Below are 21298 nucleotides of genomic sequence, written 5' to 3' on the forward strand. Positions count from 1 at the left end.
GTTTCCCACTCTGCAGTAAACAAAAGCACCAGGAAGAATATCGCTTGCAATGGGGACCGAAACATTGGTAGTCTCATATTTATTGATCTTAGGTCCACCATATTTAACACTGCTACGTCTCCTCGGCTACAAACGGATTCTACTCGGTTTCCCTGTGATGTCGGTTCTCATCTGTCTCACTCGCACACTACAGCGCTTAGGCCAAAGTAGACAATAGACGCCAGTGAGTTTCCCCACCTCGTGGTGAATCTGTGCCCTTTGTGGCACACGGTCCTGGACGACCGGGTTCGTTTTACAATTCCTGTAGGCTGACTCTTCCGGCCGTGTATTTAAATGACAGCGAAGTGCTCGTTAACTCACGAGTGGTGGCATGACTTACGGTGAGAGCAACTACAACACAGATTTAGCCTCGAAAAAAGTATTGCATTCTAGGCGATTGGATAATTCTTACAAATTAATTCTGTGAATGTTCCAAATCGATGTCTACATTCAACATTGTGCCAAGGTCTTTACTGCCAAAATTAGCTGCTTGTGGTGCACATCAGCCTTTGACTGCACTGCACTACTGTCCCGCTAAAACTAACTGGCTGTCCTTTTACGAATTGCATGCCAAGGAAAGAAGAAGACTCCAAACTAAAAGATGTACTATATTCCATACTTTTGTGGTTGAAGACCACGTTCAGAAATTTAGTACATCATTACCTCAGGAAGACCTCAGTTATTTACAGACGTATTGACAAACACTTTGATGTACAACATTGATTTACTAAAGCAAATGTTTCAGCTCATACTGCAAATTATCGATAGTTAATCATTGCTTTCACAGTCAAGGCATATAAAATATAATCGATATTAAACTACTATGCGATTAAACATAACCTAGTAAACAAAAAGTAGTAACAATATTTTAAACATGGCTGAGAGAGCAGCTGTTGAAATTCTTCACGGTAAATGATGACAGCGAAAACAGTTGCAGGATAAAGGCTTATTAAAGTTCTTGGCCACAGTTTCGGTATATCTAAATATACCTTACGGCAGTTCATAGGCAACGTACCGATGCTAAGCTGTGTTTCGCATCGACCCTCTGTCCAGAATTATGTTATATAAATGGAGATGATGTTTTAACTACTGACGACGCCTTTGGCACAATTGTTTTATGAATCTCCATTGCAGGATGTGATTCTAGTGTATTTTACTTCTGATGAAGGTATATTTAGATATATCGAAACCGTGGTTAAGAATTTTAATAAATCTTTTCCTGCAACAGTTTTGGCTGTCATTATTTACCGTGAAAAAAAAACTAGTAATATTACATTACATCCTGACCATCAATAATTTAATCTGACCGATGTATGGTGTTCTAAAACACAGAGTAGTAGTTATTAAACTTACTATTAGTGGAATTTTACAAATCGTATATGGTGCATGTGCAATAAAGAGAAATTTTAGAAAGTACCGTAGAAATATTCGAAAAATGCGTGTCTCAGTAAGATACTCCACAGCTCCAAACAATAACATATGAACTCAAAGTGCAGTTTCCGCACTGAAATTTGTAAGGTTTATGTGACAATGGATATTTAAAAATCAAAAAACAGAAATGGCTAAATGTCAACAAACAGTATTTTCTGATTGCTGTATTTCAGTTATATCACTTACAATTGGCCAATGTAATTTCTGAGGTAGGTGCCTTCCCGCTTTTTTTTTACCTTTATGAGTCTCTTGATTAAAATTAAATTAGGTTAATACTTGTTTCATTGTTCATGATTGCGACATAGAACGGATCTACTTAACAAGCTGCATAGTTATTGCCTCTTCCTTTTCTAATAGGCGTCTCTGATCTCTCGACACCACCATATGCACTCCCCATCTTGGCAGCAACTAATTCACATATAATTTGTGCCAGTTTATGTGACCTTGTGGTGTCCCACATCTTTTGACCAAGCATCCTACTACTGCCAGTTTATAACAAGTTTTTATCTGTGACCCTGTGTCTCAAATCTTTCTTCTCTCTGTGCAAGTCGACAGTCCCCTTTTCTGCACTCATTTGTGACCCAGGAAGCAAGATCATGAACCAATTCCACTATTGCACTCTGCTATTCTTTTCGACCAGTTAAATGAAAAGTGGACCAACAAGGTTGTGCAAGATTCCTAGGCCGACACAACAATTCAATGCCAGGTTACGTTTGAAACACGCATGAGAATCATGGACGCATGTGGCTATTTTAAGAGTGTAATGGTCGGACAAGTCTAGTAGAGCAGGCTTTTATCCAGCATCGATTTTCAAAAGGCTTATGATAACAACCCAGTTGTCCGTGTGTACTGTGGTAACTGGGAACAGTTTCTTAGAATTCTTCAGCATTGTAAGTTCAGAGCTTCATTCTTCTGTTTCTGCCTAGAATTTTATATCTAGTTTCGTCTTCTGCTACATAACACTAGTCTTCCAAGGAGTTTTGCCGACGTAGCTATTCAGTTGGCGTTCCCCTCCCCCCTTTTTCTCTCAACAACTTTTATGCTGTCGGCCCATCTTTCAGAGCATCGCATTACAAACACTTGGAATTACATTGGTTTGGCTTCTTATTTTTACCGGGGCAAGAAATCGCTTTGCTACAACTGCAGTTATTGTCTTGAGACATTAAAGCGCATTCAGTCTAACTGCAGATAGGCGCAGCTGTCGATGGGAGTACAAAGAGGAAGCGACGAAGCAGCAGCAGTCTTCTTTCTCAAAAAGCCTCATTCCGGTTGCCAGGCGGTTCTTGTCCATGCGGACGACATGAAGGATGCTGTCCGTCAAGGCAGATGAAATGCGATCTTTTTCAGCCGGCCGTTTAGTGACAGTATGTGCGGCGGCTGGGTGTTTAGCCCGCGACAAGTTCCTGACGACTTGTTTCCTGTACTCGCCCTGGCACTCGTATTAGTTATTGTTGGCGGGACTCGGAATGCGACAATGATCGATGAAGATATTGCGATGCAGTGTGCTCTCGTGGCAATTATCGCAGCCGACTCGCTTCTTGCCCAGCCGTCTCATTCCTCTGCTTGCGTCTGCAGTCATCCTGCATTGGAAGGGAAAAATCCGGTGCCGTGAAACTGCTGGAATAAATTTTATGTTGCTTTGAATTATTCTCTATTCCTGGGGAAAGATACGTCCCACTGTAAATCTGTCCAATTTCAAAAGGAATTATTGCCTGTGTCATATACAAACGAAAATTGGTGGCTTGCTCTTGTGTTATTCTTAATACTTCCTCAAGCGTATAGTTCTTCCCAGAGAGAGAGGTCACTCTATAGCGGAGTCCCGACAGAGAAAACTGTGTGCAGGACTGGGACTCGAACTCAAAACCCTTGTCTTCCGCGGGCACTATGTTTTAATCTGCCAGGAAATTAGATACCACTGTTCTTTTCACGGTTTTCGAATCCGGAACAGACCCTATAATTCTGATTCTTAAAATATTCTCTTATTCAGGTATCTGACATCAGTTTTTCTGTAACATTTGCCTAGAACAGGTCAGACAAACCGTAGCTCGAAGATATTACTCTCCAGTGAGCGCTTCCCCCTCCAACTCTACTAGGGCGGTGTCGTTATGGTCTAGCCGCAGCCCTCGGTTCATTTGTTTATCAGCGATAGACTGAGGCAATATCTCTTCGTAGAGGCATCGCAGTTTTGTTAGTCTGCTTGCTCAAGGTGTTTTGTTCAGATTTACTCTCCTTAACATTGTACTATCGTTCAAGTTGTCATTGTGCTTATTCCTGTGGCTGTCATTTTGGTTTTGATTATGGTTATTTTTGTGGTAATTTTTCTATTAGAGTTCTTAAGAATGTCTAAAAGAAAGAATAATGTAAAGCGCGTTTTTCACGAGGAATTGGAGATTAAGTACTTTTTTGTATATATTCGAAAATAATTTTGCTTGACTTTTCCGTTCGCTCCATGAAGCAATACACAGGCGTTACTCTTATGACGAACGATTCGGTTTGACAATAACTTAAGGAAAGAGGTACAAGAGTTGCCCGAAACATTGAATCTTAAGGAATAAACTTTTACTGCATCGTATGTCGTACGCTTAAATTTAGATAAAGCTCAGAAATGTGTCGGACGGGTTACTCGTTAAATAATCTACAATATAAATGGAAAAAAATTGATTTCGATGATGTCGCTATACATTTTAAAACAACTGCTTTTCAACATAAGACTATGAATTCATGATATGATGCATAACACAAAAAAGAAAGAGCAATTTAATTGATAACTGTTGGTATTATTTTTTGTGTGTTGCCGAGAGTACTGATCAAACAGATCATTGTGAACTACTAATTTGTTTCTCATAATAAGGGATTACTTTCCTGCACATGAAGAGTTACACGCTTTAGTTCCGATCCTCAGAACAACAGATTTGGATATTTAAATGCAGTTAAAAATGTACTGGCAAAATTGGTGGTTTTCAAAAATGCTTTGCAATTTTGATCGATTGTGGAAAAGCAGTGGTCCGCATCGAAAACTGTTTCGTTGGTCGATTAAGCAAAGGCAGCATTGTTTCATTTTTTATTGCATTACTCATCAGGAAGCACCATGTGGGAGAAGTCAGACTGTTACAAAAATAACACGCTGAGTAAATAAGTCTCTATCTCATCGAAAACTTAAACAGTTGGTGGACGAAGTTGACGTGGGATGCAGAGACATATTTCTTCATTCCGAAATTCGTAGGCTGACAGCAGGGAAATCTTCAGCTGGTGTTTTTGTACTTAGAATATAACTTTTCAGGTTTTTTAACACCAAAGTAAAATCGAAATTTCAAGGTGAGCTAAATGGTTCACCTTCTTTTATCAGAATCAGAATTTCCAACAGATTTTACAAATCAAATACATAATTTTAATTTATGTTCTTAAAGGAAGGAACACATTGTTTTTTGTTTGTGTACCGATATTAATGGGTTCTGGAGTAAACTTACGTTATTTAAATTAAAATTACGCATGAAAATTGGTGTTATTTCCCGAGTTGCTTTGAATTGGAATAGGAACACACGAAAGTAAAATTTTCAAGATTTATTTCCATTACTGTTGTAGTCTCCAACGAGTTTCATAGCTGTTTTTCTTTTCTTCTTATTTTTTTGTTTCATAGAGCCGGATATCATCTTCTTTCATAATCAAATGAAAATAAGTCTTCTTCAAGAAGAAGGTTTCAGGTTACAAAATTACACATTCGTGCTATGCAGAAGAGAAATAGATGCAGAATGTTTTAAAATTGTGCCACAAATCACGGACTTCGCCCTTTAAACAAAATAATTTTCCAGATAAACATACATTTGCGAAAGTAGATTTTCTTTAATGAAGTATATTTGAATCTGATCAACGTAATGAAGTGTCGATCGAGTTGACTCACTCACGCTACAACGCAAATTGAAATCGAATTCCTGAACTTGTCAAGACCAAAATTAAGTCTGATCTAAGCATTTAATTATCTCATAATGTAAGTACAAAAGACTTTGAGACAAATAACTAAATAAAGGTCAGCGTTTTAGAAGTGAATGACTTTTAGCGGTTGCGTTTAGGGAGTTTGCATTATAGAGCTTACGATCCACGACGACGGATAGTCGTCCAGCACGACCATGTCGGACCAGTGACGTCACCGCACCAGTCGAAATGGAGGGGAATAGCTAGCGAGTCACTCTTTGCGAGGCTTGGTCTAGGATATAACCGTGAAAAATAAAAAAAAAGAATACCACTGTGAAACAATGGTAAACTGTGTAACAAGGTTTACTTAGATGTTGCTATTGTTTTTTTAGTGCTCTTCAGCTTCAACACTGTTTTGATGCAGCCTTTCTGTGAATCTGCATGTGATTGGGAAACACAACTGCTGGAGTTTTACTCTGCTTTCTGCCATTTGCAGTATCAGCATAGCAAGGCTACGTTAGTTAATGTTTCAAAGCCAGAACAATCACCCAGACAGTAGAGCTCAATGCACTGGAAAGGTTGTTGTCCGTCTTCAGGAATCACAGTCTTCTCAGGCCTCTCCAGAAACACTACTCCCCCTTCCACAATGGGGTTGTATTTACGGTACAGCTATGTCGTTGTAGTACACAAGCCACTCCATCTCAGCAAGGTTTATGTTGTTTCATGGGAGGATTCGAATGTTATACAAAATCAATGTCTCCATAGACATGCAGTCCTGTGATTATAGTCATATTGTACGTAATTTGTTTTCAAATGTTACACAGAATTACTTTGACCATAGACAGAGGATGCCAACGGCCTTGTCGCAGTGGTAAAACCGATTCCCGTCAGAAGCGCTGTCGGGCTGCGCTAGCACTTGAATGGGTGACCATCTGGTCTGCCGAGCGCTGTTGGGAAGCGGGGTGCACTCAGCCCTTGTGAGGCTAACTGAGGAGCTACTTGATTGAGAAGTAGCGGCTCCGGTCTCGGAAACTGACATACGGCCAGGAGAGCGGTGTGCTGACCACATGCTCTTCCATATCCGCATCCGGTGATGCCTGTGGTCTGAGGATGACACGGCGGCCGGTCGGTACCGTGGGCCTTCATGGCCTGTTCGAGCGGAGTTTAGTTTAGTATAATCAGAGGATCACACGTCTATTGGGAGGCTAAGTTGATCTACAAATTCAGTAAGATCTACAGCCTACTCTAATTACTACTTAATCCGTCAACTTACTATGTATACAGACAATTGTGCAGGTGTTACATATCAAATTAAGAGACAGTGTTCTACACCTACATCTATATACTGCGCAAGTCAGCTTACAATGGATGTCGGAGGGTACTTCTGACACCACTATCATTTCCTTCCTTTCTTGTTCTATTCGCGAATGGAGAGTGAGATAAACGATTATCGGTAAACTCCCATATGAGCACAAATTTTTCTGATTTCCTCATCATGATCATTTCGCAAGACGCCTTGGGAGGATGTAATATTTTACCCGAGTGCTCATGAGACGTACGCTGTAAGATTTTCAATAGTAAACATCTCCGTGATGCACAACGTTTTTTTCGAAGCATCTGGCTCTTGAGTTTGTTGAGTATCTTGGCAAAGCACTCTCGCTGACCGGATTATCCCGTGACGAAACGCGTCGCTCGTTGTTGGAACTACCTTACCTTTTCTATTAATTCAACCTGCTTAGATTACCAGTCTGATGGTCAGTACTCAAGAATCTCCCGAAAAAGTGTTTTCTAAGCCATTTCTTTCGTGTATGAGTTGCATATTCTGTATATTCTTATAATGAATCTTAGTCTGGCATCTTCTTTCCCTACAGCTAGTTTTATGTGGTCGTGCTACTTCAAGTCACTCGGATGGCTGCTCATATGTATTTCCGGTTGTTTCTGTTTCCATGGTTTTGTTGTCAACAGTGTATTTGTAGGACAGTGTATTTCTTCCGTATGTATGCACTGTATGTTACACTAATTTATGTTTAGGGTCAATTGACAGTCCCTGCATCAATCATCGCTCCTGTACAGGTCTTCCTGCAATTCATTGAAGTCTTCTGGCGCTGCAAGATTTGTAATCTACCTATGCATAGCTGTGGTCCTCCTACGTAGCTGAGTGGTCAACGTAGACGGCTACCAGGCGGAACACCAGGGCTCGATTCCCGTTACTGCTAATTATTTTTCTTTGGCAAGCGGACTGGTATGGGGTGCACTCAAACTCGTCGTACCATTTAAGGAGCTACTTGACCGAGTAGTGGCGGTTCCACGGCCTGAATAGTCTGCAAAATGGCCGGAAGAATTATATGCTGTCCATATGCCCCTCCCGACATCATCCACATGACGCCACACGGCAGAGGACGACACAGCGGCTGGTAGACATTCCTTGGGCTTCCACGGCCTGGACGAAGAGCTCGATGTAGACATCGTCTGCTAACAGTCTCAAAGAGCTTCTGATGATATCCACTAACGTACAGGGCAGTCAGAAACAGTCTTAAAAACTTGTAAGGGTGTTGCAGGGGGGTTTGTACAGAGAAATAATTGTTAAGGCAAAATTCGATATGTTGCGCTGTTTTCGAGTAATTTAACATTAAAGTTAGCCAATCAGGTCGTGACGCTCGCAGATTCAAGGAACCTGGCAGACACACTGTCGCCAAACTCGTTCTCCGTTTGGTTTCCTCCAACCGAACCAACGTAGCTTTTGCTCGCTATATTGCATTTATCCTTTCACAAAAATGCACATCTTAACTGGTAATGAGAATTTGAACCAATGGTAACTCACGGACACACAGATGACTGTGCATCATCGCATTTCAGCGTGCGCAAGTGCTTTAATTTGCGAGCACGAAGACCTTATTGGCTAAATTCTATGCTAAATAACTCGGAAACGGCGCAACATATCGAATTTTTTCTTGAGAATTATTTCCCAGCATATCCTTCGCTGAAACACCCTTACAAGCTTTTCAGATTGTTTCTGGCCATCCTTTACACCGTAAACAGTAACGACCATAAGCACCTGTATACACGTGCGCGTTAGTAACCGACAGGAAGGGCATCTGGCCACCCTGTACCACTAACGTTGCCAAATCCGAAAATTATCATACTGACCCCAGGGAGATGCGGAATATAGGCCTGGAAAAGAAGAAGTAAACACTAACGACCATCTGACGCTTCCTTGGGGGATTGCCAAAACTACGTTTTGCTTCTTTAGGAATGGCGCGTTGAGTTGTATATTGAGGGAGCCAGATTTATGGCAACAACGTATTTTGTTCAGTAACAGAGAGTGCCGAACTGTATAGAATGTCTCCGCTTCAGTTTCAAGGAACAAGGCATGAAACTGTACGCCGTTGCCTACAGTCCTCTGAATCTCATCGACAGAGCGAGCTGCGTTGTATGCGTGAGCATAAATTAAGCTCCATATGTGTAGAACAGACTGTCAGCGATATTGGACTACAATTATTTGAATCTGTTCAACGATCGTCCTTTAAAACGTGATTGACCTGCGCTTTTTTTCACTTGTTACATACTATTCGTATTTTCAGCGACCTAGAAGAGGAACCAGTTCTTTCTCATAATATCAGTGAAGTATCACAGTTATTTCATCGGCTCCATTTTCCGTTCCACTATTGAGCAGTTTTATTTGATTTTCTATTCAATCATCACTTATCTCAATATCTGCCACTTCGGCCTGCGGTGTGTGAAAGGAGGAACCGTATTACGATCTTCGGCGTTGATACAGTCTCACCAGAACGAATTCCATGTTTCAGTCTTCTTTGTGTCATCTGATCAGTATGGTCACAGACTTAGATGTGGCTACTGACGTTTCGTGAGACCAGAACTTCCTAGGGTTTTTAGTCGGTTGGGTTTACTAAATGTTCCTTTCGAATTCATTCAAAGCTTCTGGCATAACTCTCCTTACACTCACTTTGGCTTCGTTCGTCTGTAGTCAGCTAGATTCAGATTTCGCATAAATATAAAATGAACAAATCATTGTCCTCGTGGCAAGTGTCTTTCACAGCTACTGAACCCTCCATCCCTTCCTTGGCGCTTACTGCTACAAGGCGTATTGAACAAGGTTCTCTAATTTTATCCATGTTTGCTCCATATTTTCGTGCTCGGAACTGACTAGCTGATGTTGGCTACTCATATACTCATCATTCGATATTCTGTCACTCTTAATGAACAGAAAACATTTTCGTTTCGTTCTAAATCTTCCTTCTAACATCCTTAGTGATTGATTTTGTCACAGTCTTGTAATCAATGATTCCCTCCTCTACATTAATTGGTTGAAAGAGGTCGGATGTGTTTCTTGCTAGAAGATTAAAACGTTGCCCTCACGAATCGGATTTCTGTCCGCTCGAAGTAGCCTATTTTAATTGCATGTCCTTCCATTCTAAAGCTGTCACAATAGCATGATCACCGAAGTGACTGCCGAAATTCTGCAAGATCTCTCCGAAGCGCTCTGCCACAACAGCTACTGACGCGCAGGTCTGTAAAACCGTCCGATTGCCAAGTGTTGACTCTCGTTTCATTCTGAACTTAATTTAGATTACTTGACAGTCTGAATCAATAACAACCTCATCATATATTATTGAACTTTTAACGGCAATAAATACACGCTCATCATTGGCCTCTAATTTAACCGTGTGAAATATTTTTGTATCTGAATGTAGGGTTTCCCTGCTCCTCACTTCGATTTCATCAGCTATCGTACCCTACATTACAGTTCTGCTTGTTGCTTCCCGATCCGCTCAGAAAGTTGCTGCTCGTCTGGTCGGCGCTGCACTCTCAACAGCCATCACTGAATACATAATACACACTCAACACAAGTTTGCATTCTGCCTTCCACCAGCTGAGTCTAATGGTATTGAGGTGTGAAAGGTAGCTTGATGAAAGGCAGTCTTCTACCCAACTGTTTCTGGTGATCCTAGCTGACTGTCTGGTTGAAGACTGTGTCCTGATTTGTGTTTTTCGTCCTATACGAAGGTCTTGGTGTGAGTCTAAGTCTGTATGCCTTTCAATTCCGAATCAGGATGATGAATCTGTACAGTATCTTTGGGCCAGCAACACCAAAACTGACACTCATCTAACACGTCACCTTTTGACTGTTGGGCCATGTTCTGCGAAAATTCTAGAACGCACCGCTGGCTCACGACACTACCTCACTGATATTCTGTTAATTGCACAAATTAGGAATCCTCTGCTTTTTACAATGTTTGCTAACTCAATATCGTACTCGAAGCAACTGTCACTGTTTCACGGAGTCAAAACAATATCATGCACAATGTCTATGCAAATACGCTCTTACAACACGACCTTAGTGGTCTTCACATTTTTGTTTTAACTGGTGTAGTACTAAACATTTGGCTGAGCGGTTCTGGGCGCTTCAGTCCGGAACCGCGCTTCTACTACGGTTGCAGGTTCTAATCCTATCTCGGACATGGATATGTGTGATGTCCTTAGGTTAGTTCGGTTTAAGTAGTTCTAAGTCTAGGGGACTGATCACTTAGATGTTAAGTCCCATAGTGCTTAGAGCCATTTGAACCATTTACTGAACATCATGATCGGCGCGAATATATTGCGTGACTATAGGGCCATATATTTAGCTGCCTTGCAGTAACAAGAGATTCTTTAGCTTCTCCCTGCGAATTTGTTGACGAAACAAGCCACTAGTGTACCGGAGGTTCCTGATGTTCAGTCGGCACAATACTTAGGCCAGCATCAGAAACTGACCTTACGTCTGCTCACCCACATCTCTAGAATGACTTTCGGACAGCCGTCATCGCCCAAACATGAGCGCCGACCAATTCGGTGGCATTGCTTGTCACGTTGGTTGCATCGACGGTATCCGCGACGCAGTTGTTGGCGCTTCACCGCCTCAGAAGTCATCTCCCTGTGTTGGATGAATACCTCGTTCTTATTTTTAATCATACCGAGAGTGGGTGCCTTGGCCGTTCTGAGAATGTAGCCATAGTGATGCTTTGTCACTTGGTCATTGGTTCATATTTGGATGGCTTATTTTATGGTACTGTCCCAATAATTGAATTATTATGACAAAAGCATGGTGTGATCATAGTCCATTGCATGTATTTCGGTCGGACAGTGATCTACAACGCCGATTTGTTAGTCTGTACTAAACGAATGTACCGCTGATGTTCACGGCAGTGATATATATATATATATATATAACTACTCTGCAATTCACATTTAAGTGCATGGCAGAGGGTTCATTGAACCACAATCATACTATCTCTTTACCATTCCACTCCCGAACAGCGCGCGGGAAAAACGAACACCTAAACCTTTCTGTTCGAGCTCTGATTTCTCTTATTTTATTTTGATGATCATTCGTACCTATGTACGTTGGGCTCAACAAAATATTTTCGCATTCGGAAGAGAAAGTTGGTGACTGAAATTTCGTAAATAGATCTCGCCGCGATTAAAAACGTCTTTGCTGTAATGACTTCCATCCCAATTCGCGAATCAATCTGATCTGTCACACTCTCTCCCCTATTACGTGATAATACAAAACGAGCTGCCCTTTTCTGCACCCTTTCGATGTCCTCCGTCAATCCCACCTGGTAAGCATCCCACACCGCGCAGCAATATTCTAACAGAGGACGAACGATTGTAGGGTAAGCTGTCTCTTTAGTGGACTTGTTGCATCTTCCAAGTGTCCTGCCAATGAACCGCAACCTTTGGCTCGCCTTCCCCGCAATATTATCTACGTGGTCTTTCCAACTGAAGTTGTTCGTAATTTTAACACCCAGGTACTTAGTTGAATTGACAGCCTTGAGAATTGTACTATTTATCGAGTAATTGAATTCCAACGGATTTCTTTTGGAACTCATGTGGATCACCTCACACTTTTCGCTATTTAGCGTGAACTGACACCTGCCACACCACACAGCAATCTTTTCTAAATCGCTTTACAACTGATACTGGTCTTCGGATGACCTTACTAGACGGTAAATTACAGCATCATCTGCGAACAACCTAACAGAACTGCTCAGATTGTCACCCAGGTTATTTATATGGATCAGGAACAGCAGAGGTCCCAGGACGCTTCCATGGGGAACATCTGATATCATTTCAGTTTTACTCGATGATTTGCCGTCTATTACTACGAACTGCGACGTTCCTGACAGGAATTCACGAATCCAGTCGCAGAACTCAGACGATACCCCATAGGCCCGCAGCTTGATTAGAAGTCGCTTGTGAGGAACGGTGTCAAAAGCTTTCTGGAAATCTAGAAATACGGAATCAACTTGAGATCCCCTGCCGATAGCGGCCATTACTTCGCGCGAATAAAGAACTAGCTGCGTTGCACAAGAACGATGTGTTCTGAAACCATGCTGATTACGTATCAATAGACCGTTCCCTCCGAGGTGATTCATAATGTTTGAATACAGTATATGCTCCAAAACCCTACTGAAAACAGACGTCAATGATATAGGTCTGTAGTGAGATGGATTACTCCTACTACCCTTCTTAAACACTGGTGCGACCTGCGCAATTTTCCAATTTGTAGGTACAGATATATTGGTGAGCGAGCGGTTGTATATGATTGCTAAGTAGTGAGCTATTGTATCAGCGTAATCTGAAAGGAACCTAATCGGTATACAATCTGGACCTGAAGACTTGCCCGTATCAAGCAATTTGAGTTGCTTCGCAACCACTAACGTGTCTACTTCTAAGAAACTCATGCTAAACTGCGTCCAATAGCTACGTTTTAGCGGCACAGTCGTCGGTAACAGTACTATCGGCACTGCGCAGCGAAGGTATTGACTGCGTCTTGCCGCTTGTGTACTTTACATACGACCAGAATTTCTTCGGATTTTCTACCAAATTTCGAGACAATGTTTCGTTGTGGAACCTATTAAAGCAATCTCGCATTGAAGTCCGTGCCAAAATTCGCGCGTCTGTAAATTTTAGCCAATCTTCGGGATTTCGCGTTCTTCTGAACTTCGCATGTTTTTTCCGTTGCCTCGGCAACAGCGTTCGGACCTGTTTTGTGTACCACGGGGGATCAGTTCCATCTCTTACCAATTTATGAGGTATGAATCTCTCAATTGCTGTTGCTACTATATCTTTGAATTTGAGCCACATCTCGTCTACATTTGCATAGTCAGTTCGGAAGGAATGGAGATTGTCTCTTAGGAAGGCTTCTGGTTACACTTTATCCGCTTTTTTAAATACAATTATTTTGCGTTGGTTTCTCGTGGATTTGGAAGAAACGGTATTGAGCCTAGCTACAACGACCTTGTGATCACTAATCCCTGTATCAGTCATGATACTCTCTATCAGCTCTGGATTGTTTGTGGCTAAGAGGTCAAGTGTGTTTTAGCAACCATTTACTATTCGCGTGGGTTCGTGGACTAACTGCTCGAAATAATTTTAGTAGAAAGCATTTAGGACAATCTCGGAAGAGGTTTTCTGCCTACCACCGGTTTTGAACAAGTATTTTTGCCACCATATCGAGGGAAGGTTGAAGTCCCCACCAACTGTAACAGTATGAGTGGGGTATTTATTTGTTACGAGACTCACATTTTCTCTGAACTATTCAGCAACTATATCATCGGAGTCTGGGGATCGGTAGAAGGAGCCAATTATTAACTTAGTTCGACTGTTAAGTATAACCTCCACCCATACCAATTCGCATGGAGTATCTACTTCGACTTCACTACAAGATAAACCACTACTGACAGACACAAACACTCCACCACCAATTCTGCCTAATCTATCTTACCTGAACACCGTCTGCGACTTCGTTAAAATTTCTGCAGAACTTATTTCAGGCATTAGCCAGCTTTCTGTACCTATAACGATTTCAGCTTCTGTGCTTTCTATTAGCGCATGAAGCTCAGGGACTTTCCCAGCACAACTACAGCAATTTACAACTACAATTACAACTACTGTTCCTTGATCCAAGCACGTCCTATATTTGCCATGCACCCTTTGAGATTGCAGCCCACACCGTCCTTTCCCGTGGTCTTCTAACCTAAAAAACCGCCCAGTCCACGCCACACAGCCTCCGCTACCCGTGTAGCCGCCAGCTGAGTCTAGTGGCTATGGTTCAAATGGCTCTGAGCACTGTGCGACTTAAGATATGTGGTCATCAGTCCCCTAGAACTTAGAACTACTTAAACCTACCTAACCTAAGGACATCACACACATCCATGCCCGAGGCAGGATTCGAACCTGCGACCGTAGCAGTCGCGCAGTTCCGGACTGAGCGCCTAGAACCGCTAGACCACCGCGGCCGGCTGAGTCTAGTGAACTGAACTATTCAGCGCAACCCGAAACCCCACCAACCTATGGCGCAAGTCAAGGAATCTGCAGCCAACACGGTCGCAAAACCGTCTGAGCCTCTGATTCAGACCCTCCACCCTGCTCTGCACAGAAGGTCCGCATTCGGTTCTGTCAACGATGCTGCAGATGGTGAGCTCTGCCTTCTTCTCGTAAGCAAGACCGGCAGCCTTCAACAAATCAGATAGCCGATGGAATCCAGAGAGAATTTCCTCATATCCAAAGCGACACACGTCATTAGTGCAGCTGGCTGCACCCTGTGCTCTTCATGGCATCCGGAAGGACCCTTCCCACATCAGGAATGACTCCACCCGCAATACACACGGAGTGCACACTGGATTTCGTCCCCTCATTAGCCGCCATATCTCTAAGGGACCCCATTACGCGCCTAACATTGGAGCTCCCAACTACCAATAAGCCCACCCTCTGTGATTGCCCGGACCTTGAAGGCTCAGAATCATCCTCTGAAACAGGGCAGGCTGCTGCATCTGGCTCAGCCAGAGACACTGCCTGAAACCTATTTGTCATATGCACCGGGGAGGCTTTGTGATCAGCCTCTGGGGACGTCTTTCGCTGCCTGCCACGCCTTGGATCGACCTCCCAATCAACCACAGGCGAGGGCTCAGCCCCACTGCGGGCAGCAACCGGGGCAACCACAGCGGCAGACCGATCTGGGGACAGACGGGACGAGGTTGACATCCCCGTGATACCCAAGTGCGGCTCCCCACAGTGGTGCCCATTGGCAATAGCCTCAAGCTGCGCGACCGAAGTCAGCGCCGCTTGCAGCTGTGAGCGAAGGGATGCCAACTCAGCCCTCATTCGAACACAGCAATCACAGTCCCTGTCCATTCTAATCGATATTGTACAACAGTTACTGAAACGCGAGTCCGTGCCTAGATAACGCAAGGGAAACACGCAAAGAATGTATTAACTAACCCGTACAAATGCCTAACGACTACGCTACAATCTGCCTGGATTTACAATTACAGTAGCCAAAGCTCGAAATTACACCTCATATACGAAACTCACACTCAAATTAAGTAAGAATCTACGGAGTTTAGAATAAATAAAATCAGGAAACAAGTTTGATATCAGTGACAAACAGGTAAGGGAACTGTTCGGAATATGGATCACGCTACCGCAGACTTCAACTTAAGCTTCCTCAAAAAAAGCAAAATGTGCCGAACAGTACTAGACGTCCACTAGGATGCGATCCTGCTAAATCACTTCTATAGACGGTTACTGGGAGCCAGTCCCAAAATTACCTCTCCACACGTCAGGCATTGTCAATGTGATGGGAGAGAATTGTTACGTTAACTCGTCAAAAAGCAGGGGATAGCACACGTAACTTCCCTCCCTTTGCTAACACATGCACATCTCTGAACGCGAACTGGTTACTGGGCTAAAGCGGTGTCTTCATCATTTGTGGCTTTCCGTGCCAAGCTCACTGTCCAGAACGACACAATACTATTGACTGAACCAAATTTTTAGAGCGAATGAAAGTGACTCTCTCACGCTGGATGGATGGTGTCATAGCGTCTGGCCCTTCGGAGTAGCACAGAAAGGCAAAAATGTTGTGCTCAACTACTATCTGAGGACTGTGGGGCAGCCGCAGAAAGCGAGGGTGCAGTCACATGCCCAGCATTAAAAAGCCGTGTACCCTTATTCCGCAAAACTTCCCTTGTCTCCAAAGGAGGGCCTTTGACTTCCTGATATTTAAGGGCTGCCCACAAAAGAGGCCCTTGAGAGACCTTTCCAGCGACACACTACCCCATCAAGGCGAGCGCAAGGCTACCTCACTGAAATAACCGCGAAAAAGCAGCAAAATGAATTAACATTGCATTGCGATATGTGATGGTAATGGCACATCGTGAGCCTAATGTCACAAAATTCCATGAAAATGTATGTTGTATAAGAGACTATCGTAAGTCTTATTTGAGAACTAGTATACTTATTGCCTTATTTATAAGTACATACTTGTAGATCCTATGGAAATATAAGTCTTGCACAAAATACATATGTATAGACAAAGGACAGGCGTATATAAACAAACTGTAACTTTAACTCACACAGTGAACAAAAGTGTTGGTATAGTATAAATATTTGAATACCGAATCATACTAGGTATTTATTTATGCATTCGCCATTCTGTATACCCAAATATATAAAAACTGCGCCACAGATTCTAAAGTATTAAAAATATACACACTCCTGGAAATGGAAAAAAGAACACATTGACACCGGTGTGTCAGACCCACCATATTTGCTCCGGACACTGCGAGAGGGCTGGACAAGCAATGATCACACGCACGGCACAGCGGACACACCAGGAACCGCGGTGTTGGCCGTCGAATGGCGCTAGCTGCGCAGCATTTGTGCACCGCCGCCGTCAGTGTCAGCCAGTTTGCCGTGGCATACGGAGCTCCAGCGCAGTCTTTAACACTGGTAGCATGCCGCGACACCGTGGACGTGAACCGCATGTGCAGTTGACGGACTTTGAGGGAGGGCGTATAGTGGTCATGCGGGAGGCCGGGTGGACGTACCGCCGAATTGCTCAACACGTGGGGCGTGAGGTCTCCACAGTACATCGATGTTGAAGCCAGTGGTCGGCGGAAGGTGCACGTGCCCGCAGCGACGCACGGATGCACGCCAAGACCGTAGGATCCTACGCAGTGCCGTAGGGGACCGCACCGCCACTTCCCAGCAAATTAGGGACACTGTTGCTCCTGGGGTATCGGCGAGGACCATTCGCAACCGTCTCCATGAAGCTGGGCTACGGTCCCGCACACCGTTAGACCGTCTTCCGCTCACGCCCCAACATCGTGCAGCCCGCCTCCAGTGGTGTCGCGACAGGCGTGAAAGGAGGGACGAATGGAGACATGTCGTCTTCAGCGATGAGATTCGCTTCTGCCTTGGTGCCAATGATGGTCGTATGCGTGTTTGGCGCCGTGCAGGTGAGCGCCACAATCAGGACTGCATACGACCGAGGCACACAGGGCCAACACCCGGCATCATGGTGTGGGGAGCGATGTCCTACACTGGCCGTACACCTCTGGTGATCGTCGAGGGGACACTGAATAGTGCACGGTACATCCAAACCGTCATCGAACCCATCGTTCTACCATTCCTAGACCGCCAAGGGAACTTGCTGTTCCAACAGGACAATGCACGTCCGCATGTATCCCGTGCCACCCAACGTGCTCTAGAAGGTGTAAGTCAACTACCCTGGCCAGCAAGATCTCCGGATCTGTCCCCCATTGAGCATGTTTGGGACTGGATGAAGCGTCGTCTCACGCGGTCTGCACGTCCAGCACGAACGCTGGTCCAACTGAGGCGCCAGGTGGAAATGGCATGGCAAGCCGTTTCACAGGACTACATCCAGCATCTCTACGATCGTCTCCAGGGGATAATAGCAGACTGCATTGCTGCGAAAGGTGGATATACACTGTACTAGTGCCGACATTGTGCATGCTCTGTTGCCTGTGTGTATGTGCCTGTGGTTCTGTCAGTGTGATCATGTGATGTATCTGACCCCAGGAATGTGTCAATAAAGTTTCCCCTTCCTGGGACAATGAATTCACGGTGTTCTTATTTCAATTTACAGGAGTGTATATAAGGTTAGCAGAGTGAGGTGCCAAAGAAAGCGATAGAGCATTGAGGAACAAACGTGAGCGGTATCATCTTGCCTACCTATTGTCAGGTTTTGATGAACATATTATGCTTGTAAGGAATATTAAGCTTGTGCCCAACAGCTCATTTATCGTGTTCTACTATGAGTAATGGTGATACACGTTTTAATATTTGTAACTTACAATTTTCATCAATATGCGATATCATAAGTATTCCTGATGAGTCTGTCTTCTCAGCTGAACTAGTATTACTCAGCTAATGTTTGCTTGTATTAGAACGTATGCCTTATGTATGTCGCAACAATTTAACTAGTTTATAAACAAAAATATAAGTATACGAATCGATACGAATTAATTTTATCCATGCCAGTCAGTTTTTTGCATTAGCTTGTGAAGTATAATGATCAGTGACGCGCTATACACAAGGTTCACGCTGCATTTTGACATGAGGAGTTCACATTATCCTCGTTGATCGCATGAGCTGCTACTGGTACTGAGATAGATGGGCTACATACGTCAGGTGATTGATATTATACACTTCCATGAAAACAATTTTAACTTTAGCATTTTATAACATTGAATGTACGTAAGATACATTGGCTCAACCACCCATTTCAAATCTCGTATCTATTGTATGAATAATTTAGTAACGGCCGTCGATAACCGCTGTGTTCATACAGCATACATTTGTCTATGTATCGACACGCATAAATCTATGGTGACATCTTTAGCGTATCTGTTACACACAGAGCATAATTTCGTCTATTACCGTCCAAAAGAAAACCTAACAACTATCTAATCCATTTGAAAATAATATTCAACAAAGTAAGGTGTTGTTATATTTCGCTATGCGACATGTATTCAGTTTCTTAGATTAGCTTGTGCCTTGTACTGATCAGTGACGTGTTGTACACAAGGTCGACGATGCATTCTCACATTCGTCGACCGCGTGACCTCTTATTGGCTGCGACATTGATATCCTACACACACCAAATGAGAGATGAATGAAACTGAAGGTATTTATCCGAAACAAAAAGCAGCAAAATGTATAGAATATATATGCCTTCACTATATGGATAACTGTGTTATTAGCAGCAATTCCTGTCACGCAGTACTGTACTTCAAAACAAAGAAACAAAATGTGACAAGGGGGGAGAACTGGGCGGGCATGAAGATCGGAGAGCGCACTGAATGGTGACGTGGTTTAAAGTGCCCAGTATTGTAACCTAAAATATTTTATCCTAGTGAGCGCTCGCTAAAAATACTTCGACGAGATGAATTTACTCATTACCTATTGAAAATGACTGGTATGCAAAATATCGCGATAACGTAGGGTGTAAGATCACAAGGTATTATGCTGACGTACGCGTTTTCAATCCGACAAAAATGAATTATTTTCTTCTCTCTTTTTCTTTATTCTCTAAATACTTTCATTTTTGATGACAGCTGGTAAACGCCTTCGTTTTGGTTTTTACAAGATAGTTAACAAAGAGATGAAATATAATTGATTTCATATTCAGTACGCAGCAGGCGGGTATATATTGATTATGCAACGATTTATAAAGTTTATCGTCGTACTCCTCTTGTAAGAGTAAAGATTCTCTCTTTGCTTTTAACTTGTGCCACAATAAACAATTTGTCACGTACGAATGAGACGACAGTTCCAAAACACGTAAACAGCGTTAGATTCTTACGCATATAGGAGGCGTAAAAACTAATGTGGTCTGTGGTTTATTTAGACAAAATGTGCATGCATACATATTGTTCTGTGAATAAATGCTGGCAAAGTGGTATCGTTCGGAGAATACCGTCAAACAAAACTGCCCATATACCTTTATTAGTTGTGATACGCAGGGAATTGACGTACAGACGTGTAGGGTGTAGTAGCGTTCCGCTTGCAAGAATACCATAGAGTACGCTGTTACTGCTTCCCCTGCCCGTTTCTCGAGCCCAAACACAACGGTGCTGTCATCCAGGTTAGGTAACCAGTTCGTTTTACCACGTAATACATTTACCACGTAACACATTTCCTTTTTTACCTCGATCAGAATTACATCGAAAATAGTTCATACTCTCAGGTTCTGACAAAGATTTTCAATTTATTCCCCTTGCTTGTAAGGAATATGGAAAGCCCCTTAGAAACATTCGGAACTGGGCATCCCTGTAACCCACTACAAGCTCACCTTGTGTTTAGATGGAAAGATCCTCACTTTACGCTGTGACTGAGTTCGTCCAGCGCACCTGGCGCAGGGGTAAGGACTTAAATGTAAAAAAAGACAAACCTCGGTATTTTCTTTATTGTTTGTGACTGCATGTACGATCTTTTATTAGCAAATATATTATCACATGTACGTGTAAGCACCATTTTTTAATTAGTGTGAGATGTATTTTATGTCTTTTTGTATATTCCTGACTCTAGGAACTTGTTAGTTAGCGCTTTATATGTACATCTTTCTTATTGTTTATTTAGTGAGATGTTTCGGTTGTTATCTTCACTAGGACACTTGACAATTACCATGTGGTCTAAATTGGCAAACAGGGTGGAATAAAACATTTTATTAAAATAATAGCTCGAATGGAACCAAAATTCCTTTGAGGAATATATACAGCCAATCTTTCACGTCGTTGTTATATAAAGTTGTATACATCTGCAGTATGAAACACCATCACTAACAAAAAATTACCCATAACACTACATGGAACAAAAACTGGAATGTAAGTCTTTACAGGTAACAGGTAATTTTTCACAAGTAAAAGAAATACACGAGCCGATTTCGAGTTACAGTGTACTCTACTGTCAAACATTAGCATCTGAAATATTTTCTGAAAATTTGCTAACTGTTAGCTCTCCAAGCAGGCCGTATACTTTTCATTGGCTTACGTAAATGTAACGTCAAAGTTGAGCTGCATGATGTCCTTGAATCCATCGTGGCTTCCCTCCA

Source organism: Schistocerca gregaria, chromosome X (assembly GCF_023897955.1).
Source record: "Schistocerca gregaria isolate iqSchGreg1 chromosome X, iqSchGreg1.2, whole genome shotgun sequence".
In the NCBI taxonomy this organism is placed as follows: Eukaryota; Metazoa; Arthropoda; class Insecta; order Orthoptera; family Acrididae; genus Schistocerca; species Schistocerca gregaria.